The 24,372-nt window shown below is 50.3% G+C and overlaps 1 long non-coding RNA gene across 1 annotated transcript; it reads right to left on the bottom strand.

Annotated features, from left to right (window-relative positions):
- Nucleotides 1-2,341: 2,341 nt before the first annotated feature.
- LOC311579149 lies at nucleotides 2,342-22,445 on the bottom strand. The gene is made up of 3 exons (XR_014773069.1): nucleotides 22,400-22,445; nucleotides 15,279-17,019; nucleotides 2,342-2,490 (listed from the first exon to the last, which is right to left on the bottom strand). It is a non-coding gene; the product is annotated as an uncharacterized lncRNA (long non-coding RNA).
- Between the last annotated feature and the right edge of the window lie 1,927 nt (nucleotides 22,446-24,372).

Here is a 24,372-nt window from a genome sequence, read left to right as displayed (position 1 = left end):
GGGGAAGTGTAGCTCAATCCTGTCTCAATTCTCCAAAAAAAGGTTCTAGAACTTCTTCCGCAGCCAAGGGGAAGATGTGAGGCCACTTTTGTGTTTTGGATCTCTCTGGCATCCAAAAATTCCATGAGCTTTTTCTCGGATGTGGGCAAGTGGGGGGAGGTAGAAGGTAGGGGCTGGGGGTGTAGCTCAGCGGGAAGAGTGCTTGCCTAGCATGGCCGAAGCACCTGGAGGTGAAAGAACATGGGCATTCTCGCCTGCACCCCAACGAGGAGGCTTGCCTGGGATGCCTGAGATCTTGTCTCAAAATAAGTAGACAGCTACATGTTTAAGAAGTTGTTGTTGTTTTTGTTTTTATTTTTTATTTTTGGTTTTTCGAGACAGGGTTTCTCTGTGTAACCTTGGCTGTCCTGGACTTACTTTGTAGACCAGGCTGGCTTTGAACTCACAGCAATCTGCCTGCCTCGCCCTCCCAAGTGCTGGGATTAAAGGCTTGCGCCACCACGCCCGGCTAGTTGTTGTTTTAAAGAGCACAAACGAGAGAGAAATGGGGGAAATAGGACTGAAATGCATCGTGTACAGGTATCACAATGTTACAACGAAGCCCGTTATTACGTGTAATTAAATGTTAACGAAACGTTATAAAAAGCATATGAGAAACTACTAAGGTTTATGGAAGGAACCTATGGTATAGAAAGCTAATTTTCTTTAGTTATTGGGGGGGGGGGCTAGAAGTCAGAGGACAGCATGTCGAGTCTGGGCTCTCCTTCCCTGTGGGTTCTGGGGGTTGAACTTGTGTCTTCAGGTTTGGTGGCAAGCACCCTTACCCACTGAGCCACCTTACCCGCCCTTTCTCTCTTACCATGCATGGCTCTTACCATGTCGCAACCACAGTCGGTGACTAACCTTTACCACAGTTGATAAAGGAACACGTGGTAAATAGCGTCTGGAGAGGTGTGCAAGACTTTGGAACGTGATAGGGAAGGGTCTGGTGTGTCCTGGTGTGCTGGCCTGCTCGCTGTGGGTGGCGCTCAGTTTAAGCAGATGGTGGAGATAGTGAAGAGGTAATTTGTATTCATGCCAATTGTTGGACTCCCTGAATTCTCTTTTAAATCTTTGTGTGGGGGTATCCTGCAACTAAGATCACTAGTTACTCGCAGAGGACCTAGGTTTCCTTCCCAGCACCCACATGGTGGCTCCCAAACCCCAGCAACTCCAGTTCCATGGGACCTGATGCCCTCTTCCGACCTCCTCGGATGCCTGCAGGCATGTGATGGACAGACATACCCACAGACAAAAATACGTACAAACAGAAAACAAAATAAGTATATATTTTTAATTAAACCGTCTGAGGGTGTGCGGCTGCCTGTGTCTAAGGACACATGGATGTTACAGCGCATGTGTGGGAGCAAAGGGCAACCTCAGCGGACAGTCCTCGCGCCCCACCCTGCTGTCCGCTGCTGAGGACAATAGGCTGGCTGGCCTGTGAGCTTCTTGGAACTCTCCTGCCTCAGCTTTCCATCATGCCTTAGAAATTCTGGGATTGCAGACACGGCTTACCGTATCTAGCTTCCTGTGAACTCTGGGGCATTCAAAATTGTGTCTCTTTGCTTACAAAACAAGTACTTTACTCAATGAGCCCATCAGCCTGGACCCTGTGAATTCTACTTACAGCCTTCAAAATGTTAAGAGCATCTGTAGCAACAACTGTCCAGAGCCCCAATGCTTACAGAGGCCAGCCCGCTGATGCCATGGAAGCCAAAGGAGACAGTAAGGAAAGGCTGCAGTAAACACCCTCTCCTACGTGGGCCCTGCTGCTGGGCTCAAGGGACAGCAAACCTGCTATCACTCAGCCCTCAGAGCATTCAGGGATGCCAGAAACACTAATTATTATGTAAATTCTCCGACTTCTTTAATGTGAGCGAAAATGTGCACACTTTAAAGTGCATTTGGGGGCCAAATATATCTGCAGCTGTAAGCCGGGGGATGTAGGCGTCGGACTCCCTGCTGTTTGGAGTCTATTGGAGAGAGGGAGGTTGTGGGATTTCTCGACCTGCAATCTTTCAGAAGCTCATTGGCTCACAGCTCCAGTCTCAAAGACACACAGCAGCAAACCTCGTCTGCAGCACATGCTGCACGGAGCCTGCAGCTGTCTGTCTGAGGTGCCTCAGGGGCCCCATTTCCCGCCCTGGCACCTGTGTGCACGGTGGCATTGCATGGAAAGGAACTATATCCCATGGCAGCACCCCGAGCTCCAGTCTCAGCTCTGTGTCATCTCAGTCCGCTGTGCCTGAGAAGCCGCTGGTCTCTCCACTCCTACAGGGGTTTCTCCAGGAAGTGGAAATGAAGGAAATCGTGTTTGTCCCATGATGTTACCCAATGCACAAGATCTGTTAAATACCTAAACAAAGGCATAAAGTACCTGGCTTGCTCCCCTGCCCGGTGCTCACTCTGGAAGGGTCCAGGGTCTTTCTCTTCTGGCAACCCTAAGGTCTGGATGTGCAGATGTGAGAGAGGTCAGTAGCTGCTTTCATTTTGTAGCCGAGGTGTTCAGCCTAGTTCCTGTGGGTTTCATTTTAATTCTCAGAGGGTGCCAGCAGAGCCTCTGCGCTGCCCGAGGGCAGATAACCCAGGGTTAGGCCATTGCGGAAGCTAGGAAGTGAGACCAGAGAAGCCTGCCACCACATTGTCACATCCTAGCTTAAAAGGAAAAAAACAAAACAAAACAAAAAGAATGCCCTGTGGCTCTGTAGAAGTTGTGTCTGCATTTGCTGGGTAATTTGCTACACACACATGCGTGCACGCACACACGCATGCACACACCCTGGGTGAGCTGGGCTGTGTTTCAGCTGTGGTAACTGAGGAACCAACCGCCTGGGCCCGGGGGTCAGCTGGCTGGTGAGAACAAGTGAGGGTTCTAGGGAAGTAGAGATCCAAGAGAAGCTTAAGGAAAACCAGGAAGCGTCATGGGGAACGGGAAATTCCAGAGCCATGAAAGAGGGAGAGACCAGCCAGGGCTCCTGTGGCTGAGAGGCCTTGAGCTGACTCTTAGATCCAATGAGTTAACACGGAAACATCTTTAGAGTTGACATCTTGAGAGACTAACCAAATATATAGTTCTTTTTATCCTTCCAAAAGCATCCCCTGGCCAGGCTTGGTGGAGCACGCCGGTAATCCCAGCACTCTGGGAGGCAGAGGCAGGTGGATCTCTGTGAGCTCGAGGCCAGCCTGGTCTACAGAATGAGTCCAAGACAGCCAGGACTACACAGAGAAACACTACCTCGAAAAACCAAACCAAAACAACCCCAGAAGCATCCCCAGAAGTGCCCAGTGACACCCACAGTGCTACTTCTGCAAATCCCAGAACATCTGTGCTCCCAACGCTCTCTTGTGTGTCCATGAGAGCAAGTCTGGGTGACACTTTCACTTTGACGCCCGTCTTTGTGTCACTCCCTCTTAGCCTCTGCTCTCGGCTCCTCTCCTCTGTCTAATCCATGCAGCAGCAGGCTCAGGTTTTGTGGGGTCTGATACTGCACCATTTAGGGACTCTGTTAGTTTCGGCTGGGTACTTGGTTGCCCAGGGAGGCAATGACTACAACACTGCCCAGCAGCGCCTGAGGCATTCTGGGGAACTTGGAACAACGCTCAAGGAATCCTATCTTTTTGTTTAGGGGTGATTTTCCAGGGTCGGAGGGAGGGCGGGGAGACGGGATTGCAAAAAAGAACATTCCATTCAATGGGCTGTCTCTCCAAGTGGCCTTTGGAAGAGATCCAGGGATATTGGGGAAGGAGAGGTTGTCATCACTCAAATGTGAGTCAGTGTATGGACCACCGGCCATAAGATAGCATACTGTTTCAGAATAAGACTCTTTTATAAGTAGGCACTCTAAAATAACAGTAAAGCCTAGTGTAGTAAATATGTCACGTGGCAACACTTCTTTATTATGAAACATGATGCAGTGTACATTACTGTATGCAGCGTATGTTTATATGATGTGCATGCAGGTGGAGGTTATTTACATGGACGTCAACACACACTCCCACAGGAACATGTTATACTATGTTATAGTTTCCCTAGTGGAAAAGAAATTTTCAGCTCCATTATAATCTTATTGTTCTATGTTGGTCTATAGTTGACAAAGTTCTTATGTGGTACCTGGCAATATTAGGAACTAGAGGGAAAACAAACAGCCCTGCCCCTGAAGACCCTGTACACTACAGAGAAGGGAAAGACCATGACAGAAGAAATAACAATGCTCATGTCTGACAAGTGATGAAAAGCATTGAGGAGGAAAACAAAGAAAGAAAGAAGGACCATGTCTCAAGAGGTGGGGGTGGCAGGGGAGGTGTCATGGAGGAAGGGGTGTTTTAGCAGAGTCCTGCAGAAGATGACGGAAAGAGTCACGTGACCACCTATGTGAGGGCCTTCCAGACAGGAGGAACCACCAGCGCAAAGGCCCCACCCAGGGCAGGAGGAAAGAACATCTTACTGCAAGTAAAGAGAAAGGGCCAGCCAAGTGTGAGGGGGTGGGTGAGACATGCTGTGCAAACCATCGTGGTGGACGCTCCTCCTTTGCCCAAGTCGCTGGGAAGACGGGACTCCCTAGAGGAGGAGAGGCAGGGCAGAGTCTCACTTGGGCCTATTCTGTTCGGCATATTCCCCAAGCAAGGCGCTGACTGGACACCAAAAGGCCGAGCTTCCAGACAGACTAGGCAAAATAAATTGAGTTGGGAGTTATTCATCACACTCGGAATTCAGGGAAATTGTCCAAGGGCTGACATCAAGGCTGGGCAGCACCTAAAGGTGAGATATAAACCTGGGGGAAAAGTGACAGGTGAGGAGCATTCAGTGTCCCCAGAAGGAGGATGTGACCCTTCAGGTAAAGTAATATTGGAGAAAAGGCCACTGGGCCAGCAAGATGGAGGCCTCTGGAGATCTTGTCTGTAGAAACACAGCGGGCTAGTAGGAGTGGGTTGAAGGAGACGAGGAAAAGAACTTGAGGCAGCAGAAACGGTCACCTCTATAGAATGTCCCTGCAGACACACATGAAGAAGGGGACAAGAGTTTGTAGGGAGATCCAGGGACAGCCTCTGATGAGGAGAGAAATACTAACGTGCCCCCTACACTGATAGGGACGATTGCAGAGGGATACATGAGGCCAGAGAGAAATGGGGGGTGCAAGGCATGGTGGGCTGCCGTGGCTGAGCTTGTCTAGGTCTTACAGGAAGGAAGGAGAGTTGCTTAAAGGGACAGGGGACACGAGTGGTTTCATGCTTGAGGCTGACAAGGCCAGGCTGCGGGGTGGGGCTGGGGAAGAGGTGAAGGTCTGAAGTAGATGGGAAAAATAGAAAAACAAAACAAAACAGCTGGGGTCAAGGACAGTGGGCAAGAGAAATGTCTGGTGATGTCAGTTACTGGTTGCCCCAAGACCTTCCCTCCCTTTCTTTCTTTTGTAGCAGTAGCATCTTTGCCAGCACATTGCTGCTAGTTGGGGACCGCATTTCCCAGCATAGCCAAGTAAGCCAGCTCCGTGGCCACTGAAACACATGGAATTTGTTTACTGCCTTCTACGCCAGTCCTCATCCCTACGGTGTCGACATTCAATGGCCCAGCTCCAAAGGACCTAGCCACATGTGGGCCAAGGCTTCTTGGCTTTCCTGTAGCCCTTTGGTTGTCTTACGAAGCCGTATGGCCCTGTCTCAGAACACTGGTCCTAAATTCATGAGACAAAGTAATAAGATTGCGAAGGAAAAAAATGCCTATGCCGAAATAGCAAAATGCTGAGTTATGGTCTAACAGTAAAAACACACACCCATCTTTTGCTGCTTTCTTTTTCTTTTCTTTCTTTCTTTTTTTCTTTTTTTAGGTTTTTCAAGACAGAGTTTCTCTGTGTATCTTTGGCTGTCCTGGAGTTGCTTTGTAGACCAGGCTGGCTTCAAACTCACAGAGGCCTGCCTCTGCCATGCCAGTGCTGGGATTAAAAGGCGTGTGCCACCATGCTCGGCCCTCTTGCTGCTTTCAAAGTCATGGAGAGCCTGAACAATGTTTTGCAGCAGGCGTCTGTGATGGGAGACTATCTGGGATTTCTGCTAGAGACGAGCTGGAAGGAGTCCTCTTAACCACTTCTGTTTGTGACAGGACCACTCTGCACATCCTTGGGTCTGGCAGATCCATAAGATGGGAGAAAAATGGTTTTCTCTAAAAGGCGTGACTCAGGGCCACCCACCGCCCAAGGCGGCGAGGCTGCTACAGGAGCCAGCTGAAGTCCTTCCTCTTTCTAAAGCTCCCAGCTCTGGCATCTTCCTGTCACAGTAACTCGCCCCCACGGTCATAACCGAGGTAGGCGGTGGGGAGTCAGTGGATCACCTTGCCCTAGGTTGCATCCCCAAACTCAGCATTCGCATTGACATCTGGACTCCCCAGTTAGGAGTTCAGAAGAGCATTGCCCATCCCAGCTTCCGTTCTGGTGGCCCTCCCACACCTAGACACGGGCCTCCCACTACTCCGCCCTGTCTGGGCCTCAGCAAAGCCACCTGTTTCCTGTCCTTGGCCTGGGCAAGCCTCTGCCCTGGCCTCACCCATGTCCTGCCTGCCACAGCTGCACTCCCTCCCTCCTCTGCTGGGCCAGCCACACCCCGACAGACAAGCTGGCAGCCCTCTGACTCCAGGGGACAGGAATGCTCCTGGAGGACTCCACGAGGGTGTGAGCTGGGGCTGACTGGTCTAGCAGCAGCCGGGGGGCCCTTTAAAAAAGGGAGGGCCAGCTCACCCAAACCAGCCAGGAGTGGAAACTTCAAGAGGTGGGCAGGAGAAATGAAGTCAATAGTGACAAGAGCTGCCATTGTCCTGGGAGTGTGTGGGTGCCGCTTTCCACACACCCCACCCCACTTGAACCCTCTCACAGTCACATGAGATAGGTTGTACCTCTTCACGTCAAGTTGTGCAAACTAGAGTTCAGAGACGTTGTGTCATCTAGGCAAGGTCACACAGTCAGTAAGCAAAGGAACATAGTCCTTATAGCCTCTGAACACAGGGACTAGAGCTCAGTGAGAATGGCCTATTTCCTGACTGGGAGGCCTGGCACTGGCACTCTCTCCCATTAGGGTGGCCTCAGCAAATAGTCTCCAACTGAGATGGCCAAGTATGTGGCCTTGAGTTTTAAAAAAAAAAAAAAAAGGGGCGAGGCTGAACTCTCCAAAGAAACTGCTCTGTGGTCTAAGAAGCAGGGGGGGAGGGGCCAGAGCTATGACGTGCAACATAAGATGGGGGGGGTGTCTCATTTGGGCTTCAACCCGGGCTGGCTTTTCTGCGCAACCTAGCCCTTCTTCTGGACACATGAAAAGGAAAGCTAGTGGGGAGGGGACAGGTGGCTCAGATGCATAGACATGCCCCAGTTTGGATTGGACAATGTCCCATAGACCCAAGAAAGGCAAAGAGAGGGTCTCAGATTTGTCGAGAGCCCCTGATATCTGGGGGAAGGCAGCCCTGGGCCGAGGATGAGCCTGGTCTACAGCAGTGTCTCTGAGCTTGGTGAAATGAGGCCATTTAGGCTCTGCATCATTGTAGGGGAGAGCCATGCTGCCCCCCCCCACCCCCCCCTGCCTCCCACATTCAGGGCAGAGTTTGCTCCAAACCAGAGTTGAGGATCAGTCTGGCTCCGGAACTAAGACTCAAAGATCTCAGGAGTATCTCCGAGGCATCTGCGCTGGCCTTTGGCCCACTTTACTCTTTGCTCTCCAGGCAATGCCTTGTGCTGCCATTCTGCGTATGTGGCCCTAGCTCAGTGACTCCAGCTAGTAACAAACTTGAGTGCCACTTTGCTCTAACAGAGAAGGCCACCCTTTGTGACTGAGCTTACAGCTCACTTGCTGAGAGGTTTAAAAGAGCTGCAAGTGTGAGGGCACATCTTCTCTCTGTGCCTGTCTGGGCAGGGTTGAGAACCTCCCGGGGAAACAAACACGTCTGCTTTATCACCAGGAATCCCCTTCTGATAACTAACTCCAGACCTGGCAGTGGTGTCATTTCTCAGGATGGCTATATTTGGACTCATAATCCTCCAACGTAACAAGGGAGTAAATAAGGGGAGTGTTTTTTCCAGAAGGATTAGCAGCTGTGTGTGAAAGGAGTGAGCGTCTGTCAGCCGGGCTAGCAGTCCAGGGAGTAGCTGCCAGCCTTTGGGACTTCTTGTACTGAACACACATTTGCTGGGCGCTTGGATCTGAACCTCTAAGAAGGTACGAGCTCCCACCTGGTCTGCGTGGTGGCTACAATTAGAAGCTGCAGGTGAGATACACCTGTGGGTTCCCTGTGAGCTGGCGCTGACACCACCCTCTTCTGCAGACATCTGGACCTGGGCAAAGGGTAATCACGGAAGCTGGCCTGCTGGGTGTACTGGAGAGGATGCCAGAAAGGATTACGGTGGGGTGACTGAGGATGCTGAGGGAGGCCTTCTTTGTAACACTCCAAGTAACAATTGCTACCCCCCTGCCAAGCTGCTGCAGCAGGGCGTCTGTCTTCAGCACCAGGGTTAGAAAACACAGACTCCTGGGTGCTCAGACTGTTCCGGAGAGGCCTGAAGAGGAGGGGAAGTGACTGGTCACTGCTACCAGGCCCTGTGTCTGTGCCTTCCTCCCTGTCCAGCGTCTGTCCTTCCTCACTGGATGACAGCTGTCAGATGCCTCAGTGGGTAACAGCACCAAGTGAGGGCACCCCAGTTCTCCCCCCCACACACACACACACAGAAGAGAGACCTCAAGTTTCAAGAATAATAAATTTTGACCATGTGCTTTTAAAATTAAGAGCAAGATCCTAAGAGTTGTTCCAAATAGACCTACTGTGGTGGTGTGTGCTGTTAATACCAGCACTCAGGAGGTAGAGGCAGGTGGAGCCCTAAAAATTTGAGGCCTTCTGGACTACATAGTGAGCTTGGTCTAAAAAAAGAAAAAGAAAAAGAGACAGAAAGAAAGAAAAAGAAGAAGAAGAAAGAAAGAAATGAAATGAAGGAAAAAAGAGAAATGAATTGCTCAAAATAACCCACCTAGTTCAAAGAAAAAGAAGAGAGTCTAAGTGGAAAACAATGCAGTAAGAAGGAAAAAAAGAAAGAAAGAAAGAAACAGGATGTAGTGGGCAGAAAGACACGGGATAACTGGGATGACGGGTGGATGACGGGGTGGAGTAATGAGATGGATGGGCTGGGATGGCGTGGGGAGAAATGAGATGAAGGAGGCTTTGCACCTGCATGGGTCACCACATCCCTGGCTACTGGTCCACCTCCTTTCTGACAAATGACTGCGCACCGACTACGTGCAGGCTCTTCTGTCACCTCTTTGTTCTCACAGTAAAGTCAAAGGTAGTGTGATCGATTTCACGCTGTAGATGAAATCCCTGAGGACCCAGGAGGTCAGTTACATGCACGAGGCTACACGGGGGAGCCAGAGCAGGGAGCCAGCTCCATTTGCTCCGGAGTCTGTCCTCGCTAGTCTCCATCAGTTCAATGGCTTGGTTGACAAGACCTTCATGAGGGGGCTTCCTGGAGCCTTATTTGGGTCTGAAACTCCAAATACTTACGTGAGAGGCAACAGGCCTCTCTCAACAAATGTGCAGTGACTGAGGAAGAGAGGGTTTAGGGTAGGTGGTGGGGGAAGACAAGAGAAGTAGAAAGAGCAGAGGCCACAGATCCATTTTTGTTTTGTTTTGTTTTGCTTTTTGAGACAGGGTTTCTCTGTGTAGCCTTGGCTATCCTAGACTCACTTTGTAGACCAGGCTGGCCTCGCATTCACAGCCATCTGCCTGGGTGCTGGGATTAAAGGCATGCGCCACCACGCCTGGCCATAGATCATCTCCAAGAGAGCTGTGCCTGGGTGCCACCAGAGTGGTGGCGAGTGTGTGCTTGTCACCTCAGATGTGAATATCCCCTCAAGGGAAGCGGGAGGAAGAGGAGCTGAGTGTGTGAGGGACCAGCTTGGACTTGCCATCATGGCTGCCTAACGTGGCAGGTGCCTCCCACCCTCCACCAGCTCTCCTGCTGGCTGCTCTCAGGGTCAGCTCCAGCAACTTTAAAAACTACCCCTAGAGCTTAGGCCCCATTCCAGAGAGTCTGCAACTCGCTGGACTAGAGTGGAACCCAAGTGGAAAAATACACTAAAATTCTAATTTTATGACCTAGAAACTCTGATTCACCTTCAAATTTGGAACTGCCTCAGGCGTAGCCTCCCACTTCAAGGGAAAGGAGAAAAGACCCCACTGTGTGCTGCCATCTGCCACACAGCATCAGGGGACTTCTTGAGTTGTCATTCCTAAGGTGCAGAGCCATGGACAAATTCAAATCTGATTTTGAAATTCCTGTTCTTCCCAATGCCAGTCCTTTCAGGATCCCCAGAGTGAGATTCTCTGGATTTCACAGTGTAACTGTCCCTATTCTCATGTGAAAAGTCTTGTTAGGTTCCAACCCCTCTCACCGCCACTGACAGTGTCCTAACTGACAGTCTGGCCTCAGCACACAATGGACTCTGCTCAGGCACACAGAAGTATTGTTACTGAAAGTCAGCGTTCCTCAGAAACCTTGTACACTGGGGTTCTGTTTCTCAGGAAAAGCCATTACTTTCTTATCAGCCCCCTACAGCTCCGTCCATCCACAAAGGGCATCTACCTAGTTCCCTATTAACCCAGCAAGCCTGCAGCAGGTCAAGGCCCCACGTTAGTCCCCACACGGTTGCAGCCAGCAGGCTCCCTCTTGGCAGCTACCTGCTCTCTTTAAAACTGACAGGATTCCCCTACCGCCTTTGCCCTCCTCTCTGACCCAGGAGCGACAGCCTGGGTGGTCTGTATAAACTTTTCCTTCACACCACGGAGCGGCCTGGGTCAGTGGTTTCACTGTATGCCCTCTTCCATCTGGCACCGAAACCCTGGAGAGACCTTGGTCCCCACGCGCCCTAAAAGCCTTATGCCCCCTCGGAATCAAACCAAAATGCCAATTTGATCCTCCTGGGTGCAAATGCCAGCCTGTGCTGGATCCTGCCACCCACCAGATGTGAGCCCAGATGTGAGTCTGCCTCTCCAGCTGTTTCTGTCCTCCAGCTGTCTCCTGATCTTTCCTCACCTACTCTGGTGAGCGCTGTCTCAGAGTTGCCTGTTCTGTCTCTCTTGCTCACTGGATTCTTGATGGAATTTGTTCTGGTAGGCCAGGCAGCTTCCCTACATGCTTTTGGGTGCCCCATCACATGACCCTTGAGGGGTGTGTGTGTGTGTGTGTGTGTGCGTGCACGTGCGCACGCGTTGTGTGTTGTGTGTGTTGCATGTGTTGCGTGTTTATGTATTGTGTGTGTTGCGTGTGTATGCTGCATGTGTGTGTGTGTTGCATGTGTGTGTGTGTTGAGTGTGTGCGTGTTGCATGTTGCATGTGTTACACACCAAGTCTCAGCCCACATGGTACATTCACCTTCCTGATGCTCACTGATCTTCACAAATTCTGCCAATGCGCAGGTGATTGGTCTGAGACACCCAGCATCCAGGCTTTCATTGCCCTCCGTTTGTGCCCTCCATCTGTGTCTTGTGCCGCACTCACCAGGCTCTCTCAGCAAAAGCCAAGCCCACCACCACCACAAGGCTAGCGTGGACCTGGAGCCCTGGGCTCGCTCCCCTTTCAATGTTGCTTTAGAAGATGGCGTTCCTCCCCAGGCACTTCCTCAGCCTGACCCTCCAAGGTGGCTACTCAAACCTCACCCACCGGCACCCTCCTGGCCGCCTCCACCTCCTGAGCGTACTATCTCCCGATCGCCTCTGGCAGCTCCTGTGCAGATGGCCTTTACCTGCTCAGGGAAGTGGCCGGTCCTCCTCATGGCTGGTCTCTCCCAGGTAGAAAATGCCTCCTCTCTTTCACCAGTGACCCCGCTAACTTCACCCAAGAATTCAGCCGCCTCACCCGGCTGTCTGTCTATGTTTGAAAAGAATAACGCCTGTCTGTGCTGTTCTTTTCTCTAAGTCCCAAGAAAAAGGAAAGTCTGGGTGGCTGCTATGCCCGCCCACATAGATGGTGTCCACCTCTTGGATGGCTCCTATCCTGTGAGGGGCTGACACAGTTTCCTGGACCACTGGATTTACCAGATCAATCCTGAAAATCACCAGGACCATGCCCAAACTGTGACAGGCAGGACACTGTCGCGTCGTCTAGCCTCCTTTTGGTTGCCGAGATAGGTCAGTCCCTCACGTTCCTCCACGACAGGAGAATCTCTCAGAGCTTTTGGGCCTGGCGCTCAAAGTTGGGGCCCCAGAACCCCGGCCCCCAACAAAACCATTGAGGTTACCACACAAGAGCCCAGTGTAACTGTACAGGTGTCCGGTGTGTTTCGGTCACTTTTAATTGATATAAGAGGAGGAGGGTACTCGGTCCATTCTTCCTACTCTCATCAGTAAAACCCATCCTCCTCAGTTCTCTGTGAGGCTGGACCAGCCTAGGGTTACAGGCCCTCCACTATTCTCTCCAGGCCACCAGGTCACTCTCTCCTGCCTCATCATGCCCGGCTCCCCAACCCCATTATTGGGCAGGGATGTCATGGTGAAATTTTTCTTTTTTTTTTTTAACCAACTCATTCTGGAATTTTCTTCTGCTTCCAACCTCTGAAGTGCCTCCTTGTTCACCCACAGACACTAATGCTTCACCCTATCCTCTTCTGTACTCCCTTGACCCAAAAGTATGGGGCACCCCACTCCCTTGGTGTCTTCTCTTCACCCCACACTAAACTCCTACTCTGCCCCTGCCTCCTGCCCCTGTCGCTCTCAACACGATAGCTCTTTAAGGCGTAAAACCTGTCCAACAAGACCTCCTTAGCAAAGGTGTTCTCGGGCCTGCTCACTCACCATCTCTCGCTCTTGTCTTGCCTGTCCAAGCCCCGATGGCTCTGACCACACCAGGTCCAAGACCTCAGGGTAAATTTTTATTTTTTATTTTTTTATTTTTTTGGTTTTTCGAGACAGGGTTTCTCTGTGTGTAGCCTTGGCTGTCCTAGAACTCGCTTTGTAGACCAGGTTATCCTTGAACTCATAGTGATCCGCCTGCCTCTGCGTCCCAAGTGCTGGGATTAAAGGCGTGCGCTACCATGCCAGGCTTAGACCTCAGGATTATAAAGGTAGCTGTCCTTCCAGTATGGCCAGTGGTGCCCAACCTTTACACTCTGCTCTCTCAGGATCCCCCCTCGACCTCTCTCATGTCGCTTTTCTGGATCTTGAAGACCCTTTCTTTACCATTCCTTTACACCAGATGCTCATGACCTCTTTGCCTTCACCTGGAAGGACCCTGACACCCAGGCACAGCGTCTCAGCTGACTTGTCCTGTCTTCCCCTAGGTGTTCTGAGATAGCCCCATTTTAAACATCAGATCTAGCCACAGACCACCTCTCCCAACCCGTCTCCCAATGTGTAGATGACCTTTTACTAAGGAGCCCCTCGCTCTTGCTGTTACATACTGCTCAACTTCTTAACTTTCTAGGAAACAAAATACACAGTCTCCCCTTCCAAATTACAACCTTCAGGTCAAACAACCACACCTTCTGTTATCCCCTAAGATCTGCAAGCTCACTCCTGATCCCAGGTGATAAGTGCCTGAGGCCCCTCACACCTCCAACCACCAAGGGAAACGTTCTCTCCTTCCTGGGCCTGGCAAGGTGCCTCATAACCTGTTTTCCCATCTTGGCTCTTTTTGTCCACCCCCTCTATGAAGCAGTTAAGGGCCCCTAACTGATCCTGTAGACGTGACTAAGGATATCACGCCCGTTTTCCCTCATCTCTGAGACATGCTCCTATAGTATGCTCCTACAGTGTGCACCTATAGTATGCTCCTACAGTGTGCACCTACAGAGTGCTCCTACAGCGTGCTCCTACAGTGTGCTCCTACAGAGTGCTCCTACAGTGTGCTCCTACAGCGTGCTCCTATAGTATGCTCCTACAATGTGCTCCTACAGTGTGCTCCTACAGAGTGCTCCTACAGTGTGCTCCTACAGCGTGCTCCTATAGTATGCTCCTACAGTGTGCACCTACAGTGTGCTCCTACAGAGTGCTCCTACAGCGTGCTCCTATAGTATGCTCCTACAGTGTGCACCTACAGAGTGCTCCTACAGAGTGCTCCTACAGTGTGCTCCTACAGCGTGCTCCTACAGTGTGCTCCTACAGAGTGCTCCTACAGTGTGCTCCTACAGAGTGCTCCTACAACGTGCACCTACAACATGCACCTACAGTGTTCTCCTACAGAGTGCTCCTACAGTGTTCTCCTACAGCGTGCTCCTACAGCGTGCTCCTACAGTGTGCTCCTACAGAGTGCTCCTACAACATGCACCTACAACGTGCACCTACAGTGTTCTCCTACAGAGTGCTCCTACAGTGTTCTCCTACAGCGTGCTCCTACAGTGTGCTCCTACAGAGTGCTCCTACAACGTGCACCTACAGTGTTCTCCTACAGAGTGCTCCTACAGTGTGCTCCTACAATGTGCACCTACAGCGTGCTCCTACAGAGTGCTCCTACAGCGTGCTCCTACAGAGTGCTCCTACAGAGTGCTCCTACAGCGTGCTCCTACAGCGTGCACCTACAGCATGCACCTACAGCATGCTCCTACAGAGTGCTCCTACAGCGTGCTCCTACAGCGTGCTCCTACAGAGTGCTCCTACAGTGTGCACCTACAGTGTGCACCTACAGTGTGCTCCTACAGAGTGCTCCTACAGTGTGCACCTACAGAGTGCTCCTACAGAGTGGACCTACAGTGTGCTCCTACAGTGTGCACCTACAATGTGTTCCTACAGTATACTCCTACAGCGTGCTCCTATAGTGTGCTCCTACAGAGTGCTCCTACAGTGTGGACCTACAGTGTGCTCCTACAGTGTGCACCTACAGTGTGCTCCTACAGTGTGCACCTACAGTGTGCTCCTACAGAGTGCTCCTACAGAGTGCTCCTACAGCGTGCTCCTACAGAGTGCTCCTACAGTGTGCTCCTACAGTGTGCACCTACAGTGTGCTCCTACAGAGTGCTCCTACAGAGTGCTCCTACAGTGTGCACCTACAGTGTGCTCCTACAGAGTGCTCCTACAGAGTGCTCCTACAGAGTGCTCCTACAGCGTGCTCCTACAGAGTGCTCCTACAGCGTGCTCCTATAGTGTGCTCCTACAGAGTGCTCCTACAGTGTTCTCCTACAGACTCCTGCTCCTGCTCCCCTGCCCTTGAACAACCCTTTATCCTGTGTACTACTAAAACAATGGGGATGGCTCTGGGAGTGTGGGGACAAATAAGAGGACCCACCTTTGCCTCTGTTGCCTGCTGTGTTTCCGTGTCTTCCAGGAGGCCATCGGGCACCAAGCTGGAAATGTGTATTTCTCCAGTTGAAGGTCCTAGCATAGGTGGTCTCCAGGTGGGAAAGGATGAATGAACCTCTGTGTCCTGAAACGTTTAACGAAGACTGTGCCACAGGATTTCCAGTTCGGCCAGAGACAAGGGAGAAAAAGATTTCTCCGCAGCGAAGTGCTATGGCTCTTTTAGTTAAACAGCCACTTTAGCACAGTAGTTCACCCAGGCCTGGCCAGGTTACAGCCAGAACTGGGGTTCTGGAGCGGAGCCAAGCTGTGACAAAAGTCTGACTCAGCCCAGGGTGACAGAATGAATGTTTCAGAAACAACCAACAGCCCATTACGGTAGATGGGAAGTGCGTGGCGTGGGGAGGTGAGAAAGCCTGCCTGTCATGTCAATCCTCGCTGACTCATTGATGAACAGGGTTAGGGAGAGCTGCTACAATGGCTGCAACAGTCCCTCGGGGACAGCCTGACTGGCATTCGAGTCCGGGGATCCAGTGATGAATTCTTCGGGGTGAAGAGGGTGCCCTTCTGTACCCCAATGTTACAGCTCAGAATAAACAGCCAGTCTTAGATGGTCTTCCGTGAAGTAGCCGGTGCACGTGTGGCTATGTGTTTTACTTCATGTGAACCGGGGACTTATAAACCTTGGGGCAGTGGGAGGGGCTTTGAGGATGAATGCATGTCATTGGCTGGGACTAGGATTCTGGCGATGCTCTATTTACATGGGGAAAGATAATGGGTGACAAGCTCGCCTGACTGACCAGCTGTAACCACCTGAAGGTTGTGTCCCTGAGGCAGGCTCGGAAACCAGAAGAGTGCTTCGTCTCAAGGCTTCGCCTCAGGATGAGATTTAAAGCCTCACGTTTGAGACTTCCAGGGTTTGAACACGCCCCATGTTGATAGTTCGGTGCCAATTCCCCGGAGGCATGGTCCACGAGTCCCACGACGGCTCCTTTTTGTTTTATAGCGGAGAGGTGTCATCGTAGTCACTGGCTCCTACGTTGGGGACGTCTCGGTTTTGAACAAGAACCCGGCTGGCAGTGACCTTAGCAGGACTGCTCGTCTGCTCTTTTAGGATGAGGCAGGGTGCCAGGAGGAGGGGGGCTCCAATGGCTGGTATGGGGTCAAGGAGGGGAAGAGGCCACGCTACCAGAGGCTTTGAGTACTGTAGGGTAGGGGCGTTGGGTGCACAACGTGCCCGGAGAGAGCTCTCGGGCGATCTTTCAGCATCTTCTTCCACCACCCCAGATTCATTGACCTAGAAGCAACATTCCTCTCCAGTTTCGGAAGACAACGGCCTGTCAGGGAGGTGAGCTGTCGCTGAAGGGGCTGCAGACTGTCGGCGGTGGAAGCCACTGCCTGGTCAAGCTTGTCCTGAAGTCACTGGCCAGATGCTGAGTTTGGACGAGGGCTGCTTCAGTGGCTCCCGTGTCACCCAGTGAGACACCGGTACCCCAGTCGCAGTCCGATGAGTGGAGGAATGAAAATCTTTTTCCGTCTTCTTTTAGCCGTGGGGAGAGTTCTTCAGGCTCGTAGAGATAGACCTGGGGAGCAACCATTACAGGGGTGCAGAAACCTTGAAGGGGTGTTAGTGCAGGAACGGATAGTGTTCTTGCACCAGAAAAGAACACAGGGATTGGCGCGTTTTTGGCTTGGTGACAGTGATGTTACAGGAACACTTGAAGAGGGCCCTGTAGGGCAAAAGGGGAGGGGTAGACCAAAGTGAGCAATGTCCTGTGGCTTCTGTGTTGGTAAAGCTACTTTTCCAAACAGTTAGGGGGTGGCAGCCTTGTCTATGGGTGCTAGCTGCAGCCTCCCGGTTGGCACAGGAGGCACCTAAGCTCACATTTGCCGCCCCCTCCCCCTGCCCCATTTCTTTCTCTGTCCCTTCACCATGCGTCTCAAGGATCTCCTGTCACACAAGGGCCTCTCTACTTTGTTCCCGTCAAAGTTTCAACTTCTTAGAAAACCTCTGCTATCTCCTTCGTCCCGCCCTCCTCTCAATCCCGCTGCACCCCTTCCCAAGGCCACCCCCCCTCATTCACATGTAGAATCACCTGAAACTCTTACTACAAAAATTCACAGCGCAAATAAACAAACAAATAAATAAATAAATCCACAGCAATCTGTTTCCCCTCCCCAGAGCCTAGGCTGCCCTTCCTCCAGCTGCCCTTCCCTATATAATCCAGCCATTTTGGTTAACCGCCCCTGTGGTATACGCTTTACCCTCCTGGTCTTCTGGCTCTCTCCTCTCTTGACATAACCCAGCCCAGGGTCATGGTCACTCTGGATTTTACCAGATGTCTCTGCCTTTGACTGTACTCTTCCTTTGCTCTCCTTCACCATACGTAGGAGCAGCCATGTTCTTCCTCTCTCCTTTCTTCTTTTCTTTCTTTCTTCCTTTCTTTCTTTCTTTCTTTCTTTCTTTCTTTCTTTCTTTCTTTCTTCCTTTCTTTCCTCTGGTGCTGGAACCCAGGATTGGCATATGAGTTTCCTTCTAAGGAACTCAGGCCTCTCCAAGCCAAGCTGCTGATCTGACTCTCCTAGGCATGTGCAGATCATTTGCGTCTGCTGGTTCCTGCCGTCCATCAAACTCGACCCCAGTTCCTAGAGCCCGTCTTCTCAGCTGCTTCTCCCCTCCACACGCTCCGACACTCCTCTCTTTGTGTATACAGTACGTGCCTCTGTGGCTCCTAGACTTCCACACCCTCCGAGGTGCCTGTCTGGGCACTCAGCTTGCATCTCTTGGCTCTGGCCTGTTACACCCATCTGCACATCTCTACTAAAGACACTTACTGTGTCCCTTCCCCCTGCTCTCCTCTCTCTCTACTGATGTGTGTCACCCCGGGCTGCCCGCTGTCTCTATTATAAGAGCCACACTGTATAACAGGAAGCTCCTCTCTCCCTATGTGGCTCCAGGTCCCGTGGGAAGGGACACCTTTCCTCTGTGATTGGAACATTTGTCTCTTTGACAAGTTTCCCATCCCTTTTGGGGATTCCCCAGATGGAAATTCTTGTCACTATGACACTTTATTCACTTCAGCTTTCTCGCTTCCCCCTGGGAACTGCTGTCCTACTAAGTTATCTCCTAGCCCCCACCTGCAGTCCGGAAGTGTCAGCTCTCCGCTCCCTCTTAAAATTTCCTCTCCTGTGTTGGAGCTGCCTGACCTGCCTCTTCCTTTTATTTATTTATTTATTAATTTATTCAGATTACATCTCAACTGTTATCCTCTCACTTTTATCTTCCCATTCCTCCCCCCCCCCCTTTCATCCTTTTCGCCTCCCCTAAGTCTGTGACAGTAGGGGACATTTTTCCCCACCATAAGGTCACAGCCTATCAAGTCTCATCCTGGTTGTTTATCCTCTTTCTGGGTACCACCAGGCCCCCTCCATGGGGAAGTGGTCTTCCTTAAGCCTGCCTAGGCCTCTCCTCCCTCAGGGAGAGTTGACCCTGAAGCTTCTAGAAGCCTGAGCCCATCTGGGCCACTGCATACTCTCTCTGTCTCTCTGTCTCTCTGTCTCTCTGTCTCTGTCTCTGTCTCTCTCTCTCTCTCCCTCTCTCTCTGTCCCTGTCTTTCCCTCTCTAATCTTATAGACCCCCCCACCCCTCCCCTACAGACTCAGGTTCTATTACTACACACAGCTTGGCCTCAGTACAGATCAATGGCCAAAGATTGGCACATTTGAATTTCAAATTCTCTCATATGGCAACAACCTCTACTGATGCACAAACAAATGATCCCTGGGGTCTTTTATAGCTAAGCTCCTCTGCTCCACACTTCCCTTGTTTCCTTACTCTTAAATTTTTTTTCTACAATTTCTCTACACTTTGCTCTAAAAAAAAATCTCTTAAGATTATGCTGTAAACTCTGCCTCAGGGAGACAGAGCAGGTGGATCTCTGTGAATTTGAGACCAGCCTGGTCTATAATTGGAGTCTAGGATAGCCAAGGCTACACAAAGAAACTATCTCAAAAAACAAAAAAAAAAAATTAGGCTTAAAATTTATAACAAAAGGCTTATAATTTAAAAATCTATACTCAGGTAATTTTAATTTTACCACAACATACTATAGATGTGATTCAACTACTGTTTAGAATATACTGTGTATGTAATTTAGATTCAATTCCTGTTTAAAAATAGATCGCACGCCTTTAATCCCTGCACTTGGGAGGCAGAGGCAGGCGGATTACTATGAGTTCAAGGCCAGCTTGGTTTACAAAGCGAGTCCAGACAGACAAGGCTACACAGAGAAACCTTGTCTCAAAAAAATAAAAATAGATCCACAAAAAGTAGATATTTTAAATAATAGCCACATGGCTAGCATCCGTCTTTACTAAGGTTACAGGGTACATACCATGTAACTTAACCATCATCTTAAGATGACCATATACTATAAACCAACTAAGGCAACACCTATATAACTTTTCAGTCCTACTGAGCACTCTGCTTCTCCTTTTAGATTAAGGACACAAAAACAGGTCTCCAATATATTTTGGATTGGTATGGATTTTTGTATGATGATACAGCTTTAAGGTTATAAAGGTCTACCCAGTTTAACAAAAGCTGACATACTCATCTTTGCTAATTGTTCAACACCAAACTTCTAGAAAATTTAGATATGTAACAACATATGTTTAATAGATAAGATATATTTGATAAATAAGACATATAAGTTCCTAAGGTCTACTCAGGTTCATAGTAATTTGCTCACTTAGTTAAGTTCTAGATATTTGAATAAATGGAGTCATACAAGAAACTGTAATATTCTATAATGGTACTCTACAAAAAAGATCAGGAGCCAGGCAGTGGTAGCGCACGCCTTTAATCCCAGCACTTGGGAGGCAGAGGCAGGTGGATCTCTGAGTTTGAGGCCAGCCTGGTCTACAGAGCGAGTTCCAGAACAGTTAAGGATACACAGAGAAATCCCGTCTCAAAAAAAAATTTTTTTTAAAGAAGGAGAAGGAGGAGGAGGAGAACAACAAGAAGGATAGACAGAGAGATAGAGAGATAGATCAAGGGAGTCCCCAGTGTCTCTATGCCTGCTCTCATAGTTTAATGTTTTATTTTGATGCTAAAGAGTCTTCAGATAGAACCAGGTGTGGTGACACACATCTTTAATCCTAGCACTGGGGAGGCAGAGGCAGGTGGATCTAGGCCAGCCTGGTCTACAAAGAGAGTTCTAGGACAGCCAGGGCTATTACACAGAAAAACCCTTTCTTAGAAAAAAAAAGTTAATTATGACATACAAGCTAATGTATTCTCAAGAATAAGCCTAAACTCGGGTATACTTAATAGATGGTCCTCAAACTCTTCAGGGATCTGCTGACTGTGGCACTTAAAATGTGCAATGAAAAAAGCTTCCCATGACAGACAGAAATGCTCCTAGTGGGAACCCGAAGGTATTCAAAAAAGATAAACAGGGCACAATGATTCCACCTGAATTACAATAACACTAACCACTGGGCAAAGCTGCCCCATACCTTGCCTGCCTCCAGGACTCTGCCCAAGCTGTTGGCACCTTGGTGTTGACTGCCCTGCTCTGCCCAGTCAAAGTAAGATCAGTCCTCCGAGTCTCTTCTCCACAGGACAGTCTTTCAGACGTAGGTCTGGTAGCCCGAAGCCAGTGCTTCTCCGTGTGGCAGCTGAAGATTAAATGCTGTCATGTATGACAGCCACTGCCCTCAACAAAGCCACGGAGACATTGGGAGCCTAGGTAGTGGGTAAGTCTTTGTCATTTTAATTGGTAATTTTTTTTTTTTTTTGGTTTTTCGAGACAGGGTCTCTCTGTGTAGCCTTGGCTGTCCTAGACTCACTTTGTAGACCAGGCTGGCCTCGAACTCACAGCGATCCACCTGCCTCTGCCTCCCGAGTGCTGGGATTAAAGGCAATTATGCCATTTCAATTATATCTCTTATTACAATGCGTCCTTCTCAGATCTCTGATGATATTGACTGACTATAGCTTTAACAGCAGCAATCGTGCCAACGTGATAAGTACACCTGTTCATCAACTGGACCTCTAGAACTCAAGCTCTCCCACCTATGGACTGCCCATGATGCTGCGCTCTTTCCTTCCCCTCCTGCAGGGGGCTCTCTGTCCTCCCTACCTCCCAGGCACCTCAACATCCCCAGATATTTGCTGTTCGCACTAGTAAACGTATTGCTTCCTTCTGCCCACCCTCCCGCTGCCATTCTATGAGGTGAGCTCTCTGGCTTCTGATCCCTGGGCGGCCTGATTCCACAGCTGTGGTAAATGAACAAACCAGCTTCAGTTCCTGTCAACAGTCCCAACTACTTTTGTCTCCCCTCAAGACCAAACAAACTCAGCCTGCGCAGAAGACCTCTTCTTGGGATGGGTGCCCTCACTGGAGCTGTAGGTACCACTACTCTGAACCAGGGTGGGGCAGCATTCACCCTCAACAGCTCTACCATGGGCCCCAACCAGGTACCGTCACCTGTGCTGCCCCAGATCCCTAGGATGAAAAATGGGCCAAGGAGTCATTAGACAGATCTACACCTATATATTTTGTAGGCAGGTCTATCTATTTCCTGGAGAGCTGGCGGCACTTTTTAGAATCCTTGAGAAAACACAGTTCACCTTTCTAAATGCTATGGCTGAGTCCAGACTGCAGGAGGCCTCTGTCAGCCTGGCCTTCTGCTGTCTGTTCTAGATGAATCCGAGACTGTTCACACTTACAGCAGAACCAATGGGCCCCGTGAAGCATCTTTGCGGTTCCGTTGTGCTCCCTGGCAGTGATGCCTTGCTGCGGCTCCTCCTCTTATTCACACAGCCCTAAAGTCCATGCTGTGTAACCCCCAAACCATTTACCCCACCCCACCCCCATTGCCTCTCTACTCTCTGGAGACACGTGGTGCCTGCCCTTCCTCAGCACAAACACCTCAATCTCAGGAACCTTACCAGCCGGGAGGGAACTGTCTTTTGCCGCCAGTGCAAGCTCTACCAGGGCATAGACGAATCCACTCGTGGCTCTTTTTTCCCCATTCTGCTACTTCCCCAGATCACTCTAACGTAGAAGGAGAGTTCTACCCTGTCCCCCAAGTCTCACCCACAGGGCCTGAGGGCCCATGGCTCTCCCGGTCATGACTGGGGCTAGTCAGCAGCTGCTTCAGGTTTGGCCACAGGCAGATTGGCTCCATCCAGCTTAGCTGACTTCCACCCAGCTAACAGCCCTTGGCGCTGCAACTACCTCAAAACCAGCTCACCTCCCTGGTCTCGGTGGTCCCACAAAATCAAAGAGCTGGCTGCTGAAAAGGGAGGCACTTGATTCCTCCTCGGTGAGGAATGCTGCTACTCTGTGAACTAATCCTGCCAAGCGGAAGGGAGGATTCAAAACACAAATGAACTGGCTTATAAACTATGGCTACCAGGGGCCGCCGATGGAGGGCTCTTTTTTTGGTCTCCCTTGGGTTCCTGGATACTCCTCATCCTGGGTCTACCCTCCTCATAATAATGAATGTCCTTCAGGAGAGAATTAGTGAAATTACCCATCCAGATGCTTCTGACAGAATTTCCTCATACCATCACAAGCCTACACACACACACACACACACACACACACACACACACACACATACACACACACCCATGCGCGCGCACGCACACACACACACACACCCATGCACACACACACACACACACACACGCCCATGCACACACACACACACACACACACACATGCACGCATGCACATGCACCCACGCACACATGCACATACATGCACACACGTGCACACTCGCATGCTCACACATACATACATGCATGCACACGCACACACACATGAACACATGCATGCATGCACCAACTTTGACCTACTTTCCAGCCTTCCTGAAAACCCCATAACATTGTCCCCGCCCAGCTTGAAGAAGCTGGAGCTCATCAGTGTCCTTTATCCTCACCCAAAGGTGGGAGTGTTAGGTTCCCACTGCACTGACAGTGTCCTAACCGACCGTCTGGCCTCAGCGCACAATGGACTCTGCTCAGGCACACAGAAGTATTGTTACTGAAAGTCAGCGTTCCTCAGAAACCTTGTACACTGGGGTTCTGTTTCTCAGGAAAAGCCATTACTTTCTTATCAGCCCCCTACAGCTCCGTCCATCCACAAAGGACATCTACCTAGTTCCCTATTAACTCAGCAAGCCTGCAGCAGGTCAAGGCCCCACGTTAGTCCCCACACGGTTGCAGCTAGCAGGCTCCCTCTTGGCAGCTACCATGCTGCTTTTGCCCTCCTCTCTGACCCAGGAGCGACAGCCTGGGAAGTCCGTATAAACTTTTCCTTCCCATCACGGAGCAGCCTGATGGAGCGGCCTGGGTCAGTGGTTTCACTGCATGCCCTCTTCCCTCTGTCTTTAACTAGAGAGACTTTAGAAGAAAGTTGGTCATCTGTAAGGCCAAGCTTCTTATTGGAGAGCTTGTTTTGTTTTGTTTTGTTTTGTTGAGACAGGGTCTCTCTGTGTAGCCTTGGCTGCCCTGGACTCACTTTGTACACCAGGCTGGCCTCGAACTCACAGCGATGTGCCGGCCTCTGCCTCCAAGTGCTGGGATTAAAGGCGTGCGCCACCACGCCTGGCTTTTGGAGAGCTCTTCACGAGTCTAGAGGACCACACACTATCTCAGCAGACCCCCTCATACCTACACTGAGCAGATGAGAAGGAGCCATTGTCAACGAAAAGGACCGAAGGCCGGGGAAGCTGTGCTGTGCCCAAAGTCACAGAGCTGTGGCTGGCCCAGGAAGAGGAGAATCCAGCCTTTGCTTCCTACCTCATTTCTGAATTAAGGCTCAGCAGGTTACCAGGCCAGGGGCAGCAAAAGAGAAGTGACCTAAGTGTCATCAATTCTTAGGGATATTCATCTCCATTAAGTTTGTGGTACTAGATAATAATTAAAGAAAGCTAGAGCCATACACTTGCTAAGCCAGCATTTTGTCATTGAAATTTTATTTTTTTAAAAATAAGTTTTCCACTTAATTATTTTTTGGCATGGGGACACGTATGTGGAGCTTAGACAGAAGACACTTAGAGCAGGC

The sequence above is a fragment of the Acomys minous genome (assembly GCF_964271855.1).
Source record: "Acomys minous genome assembly, chromosome: 12".
NCBI lineage: Eukaryota > Metazoa > Chordata > Mammalia > Rodentia > Muridae > Acomys > Acomys minous.
The sequence above is the reverse complement of the archived record's forward strand: the minus strand, read 5'-3'. Positions and strand labels throughout refer to the sequence as shown.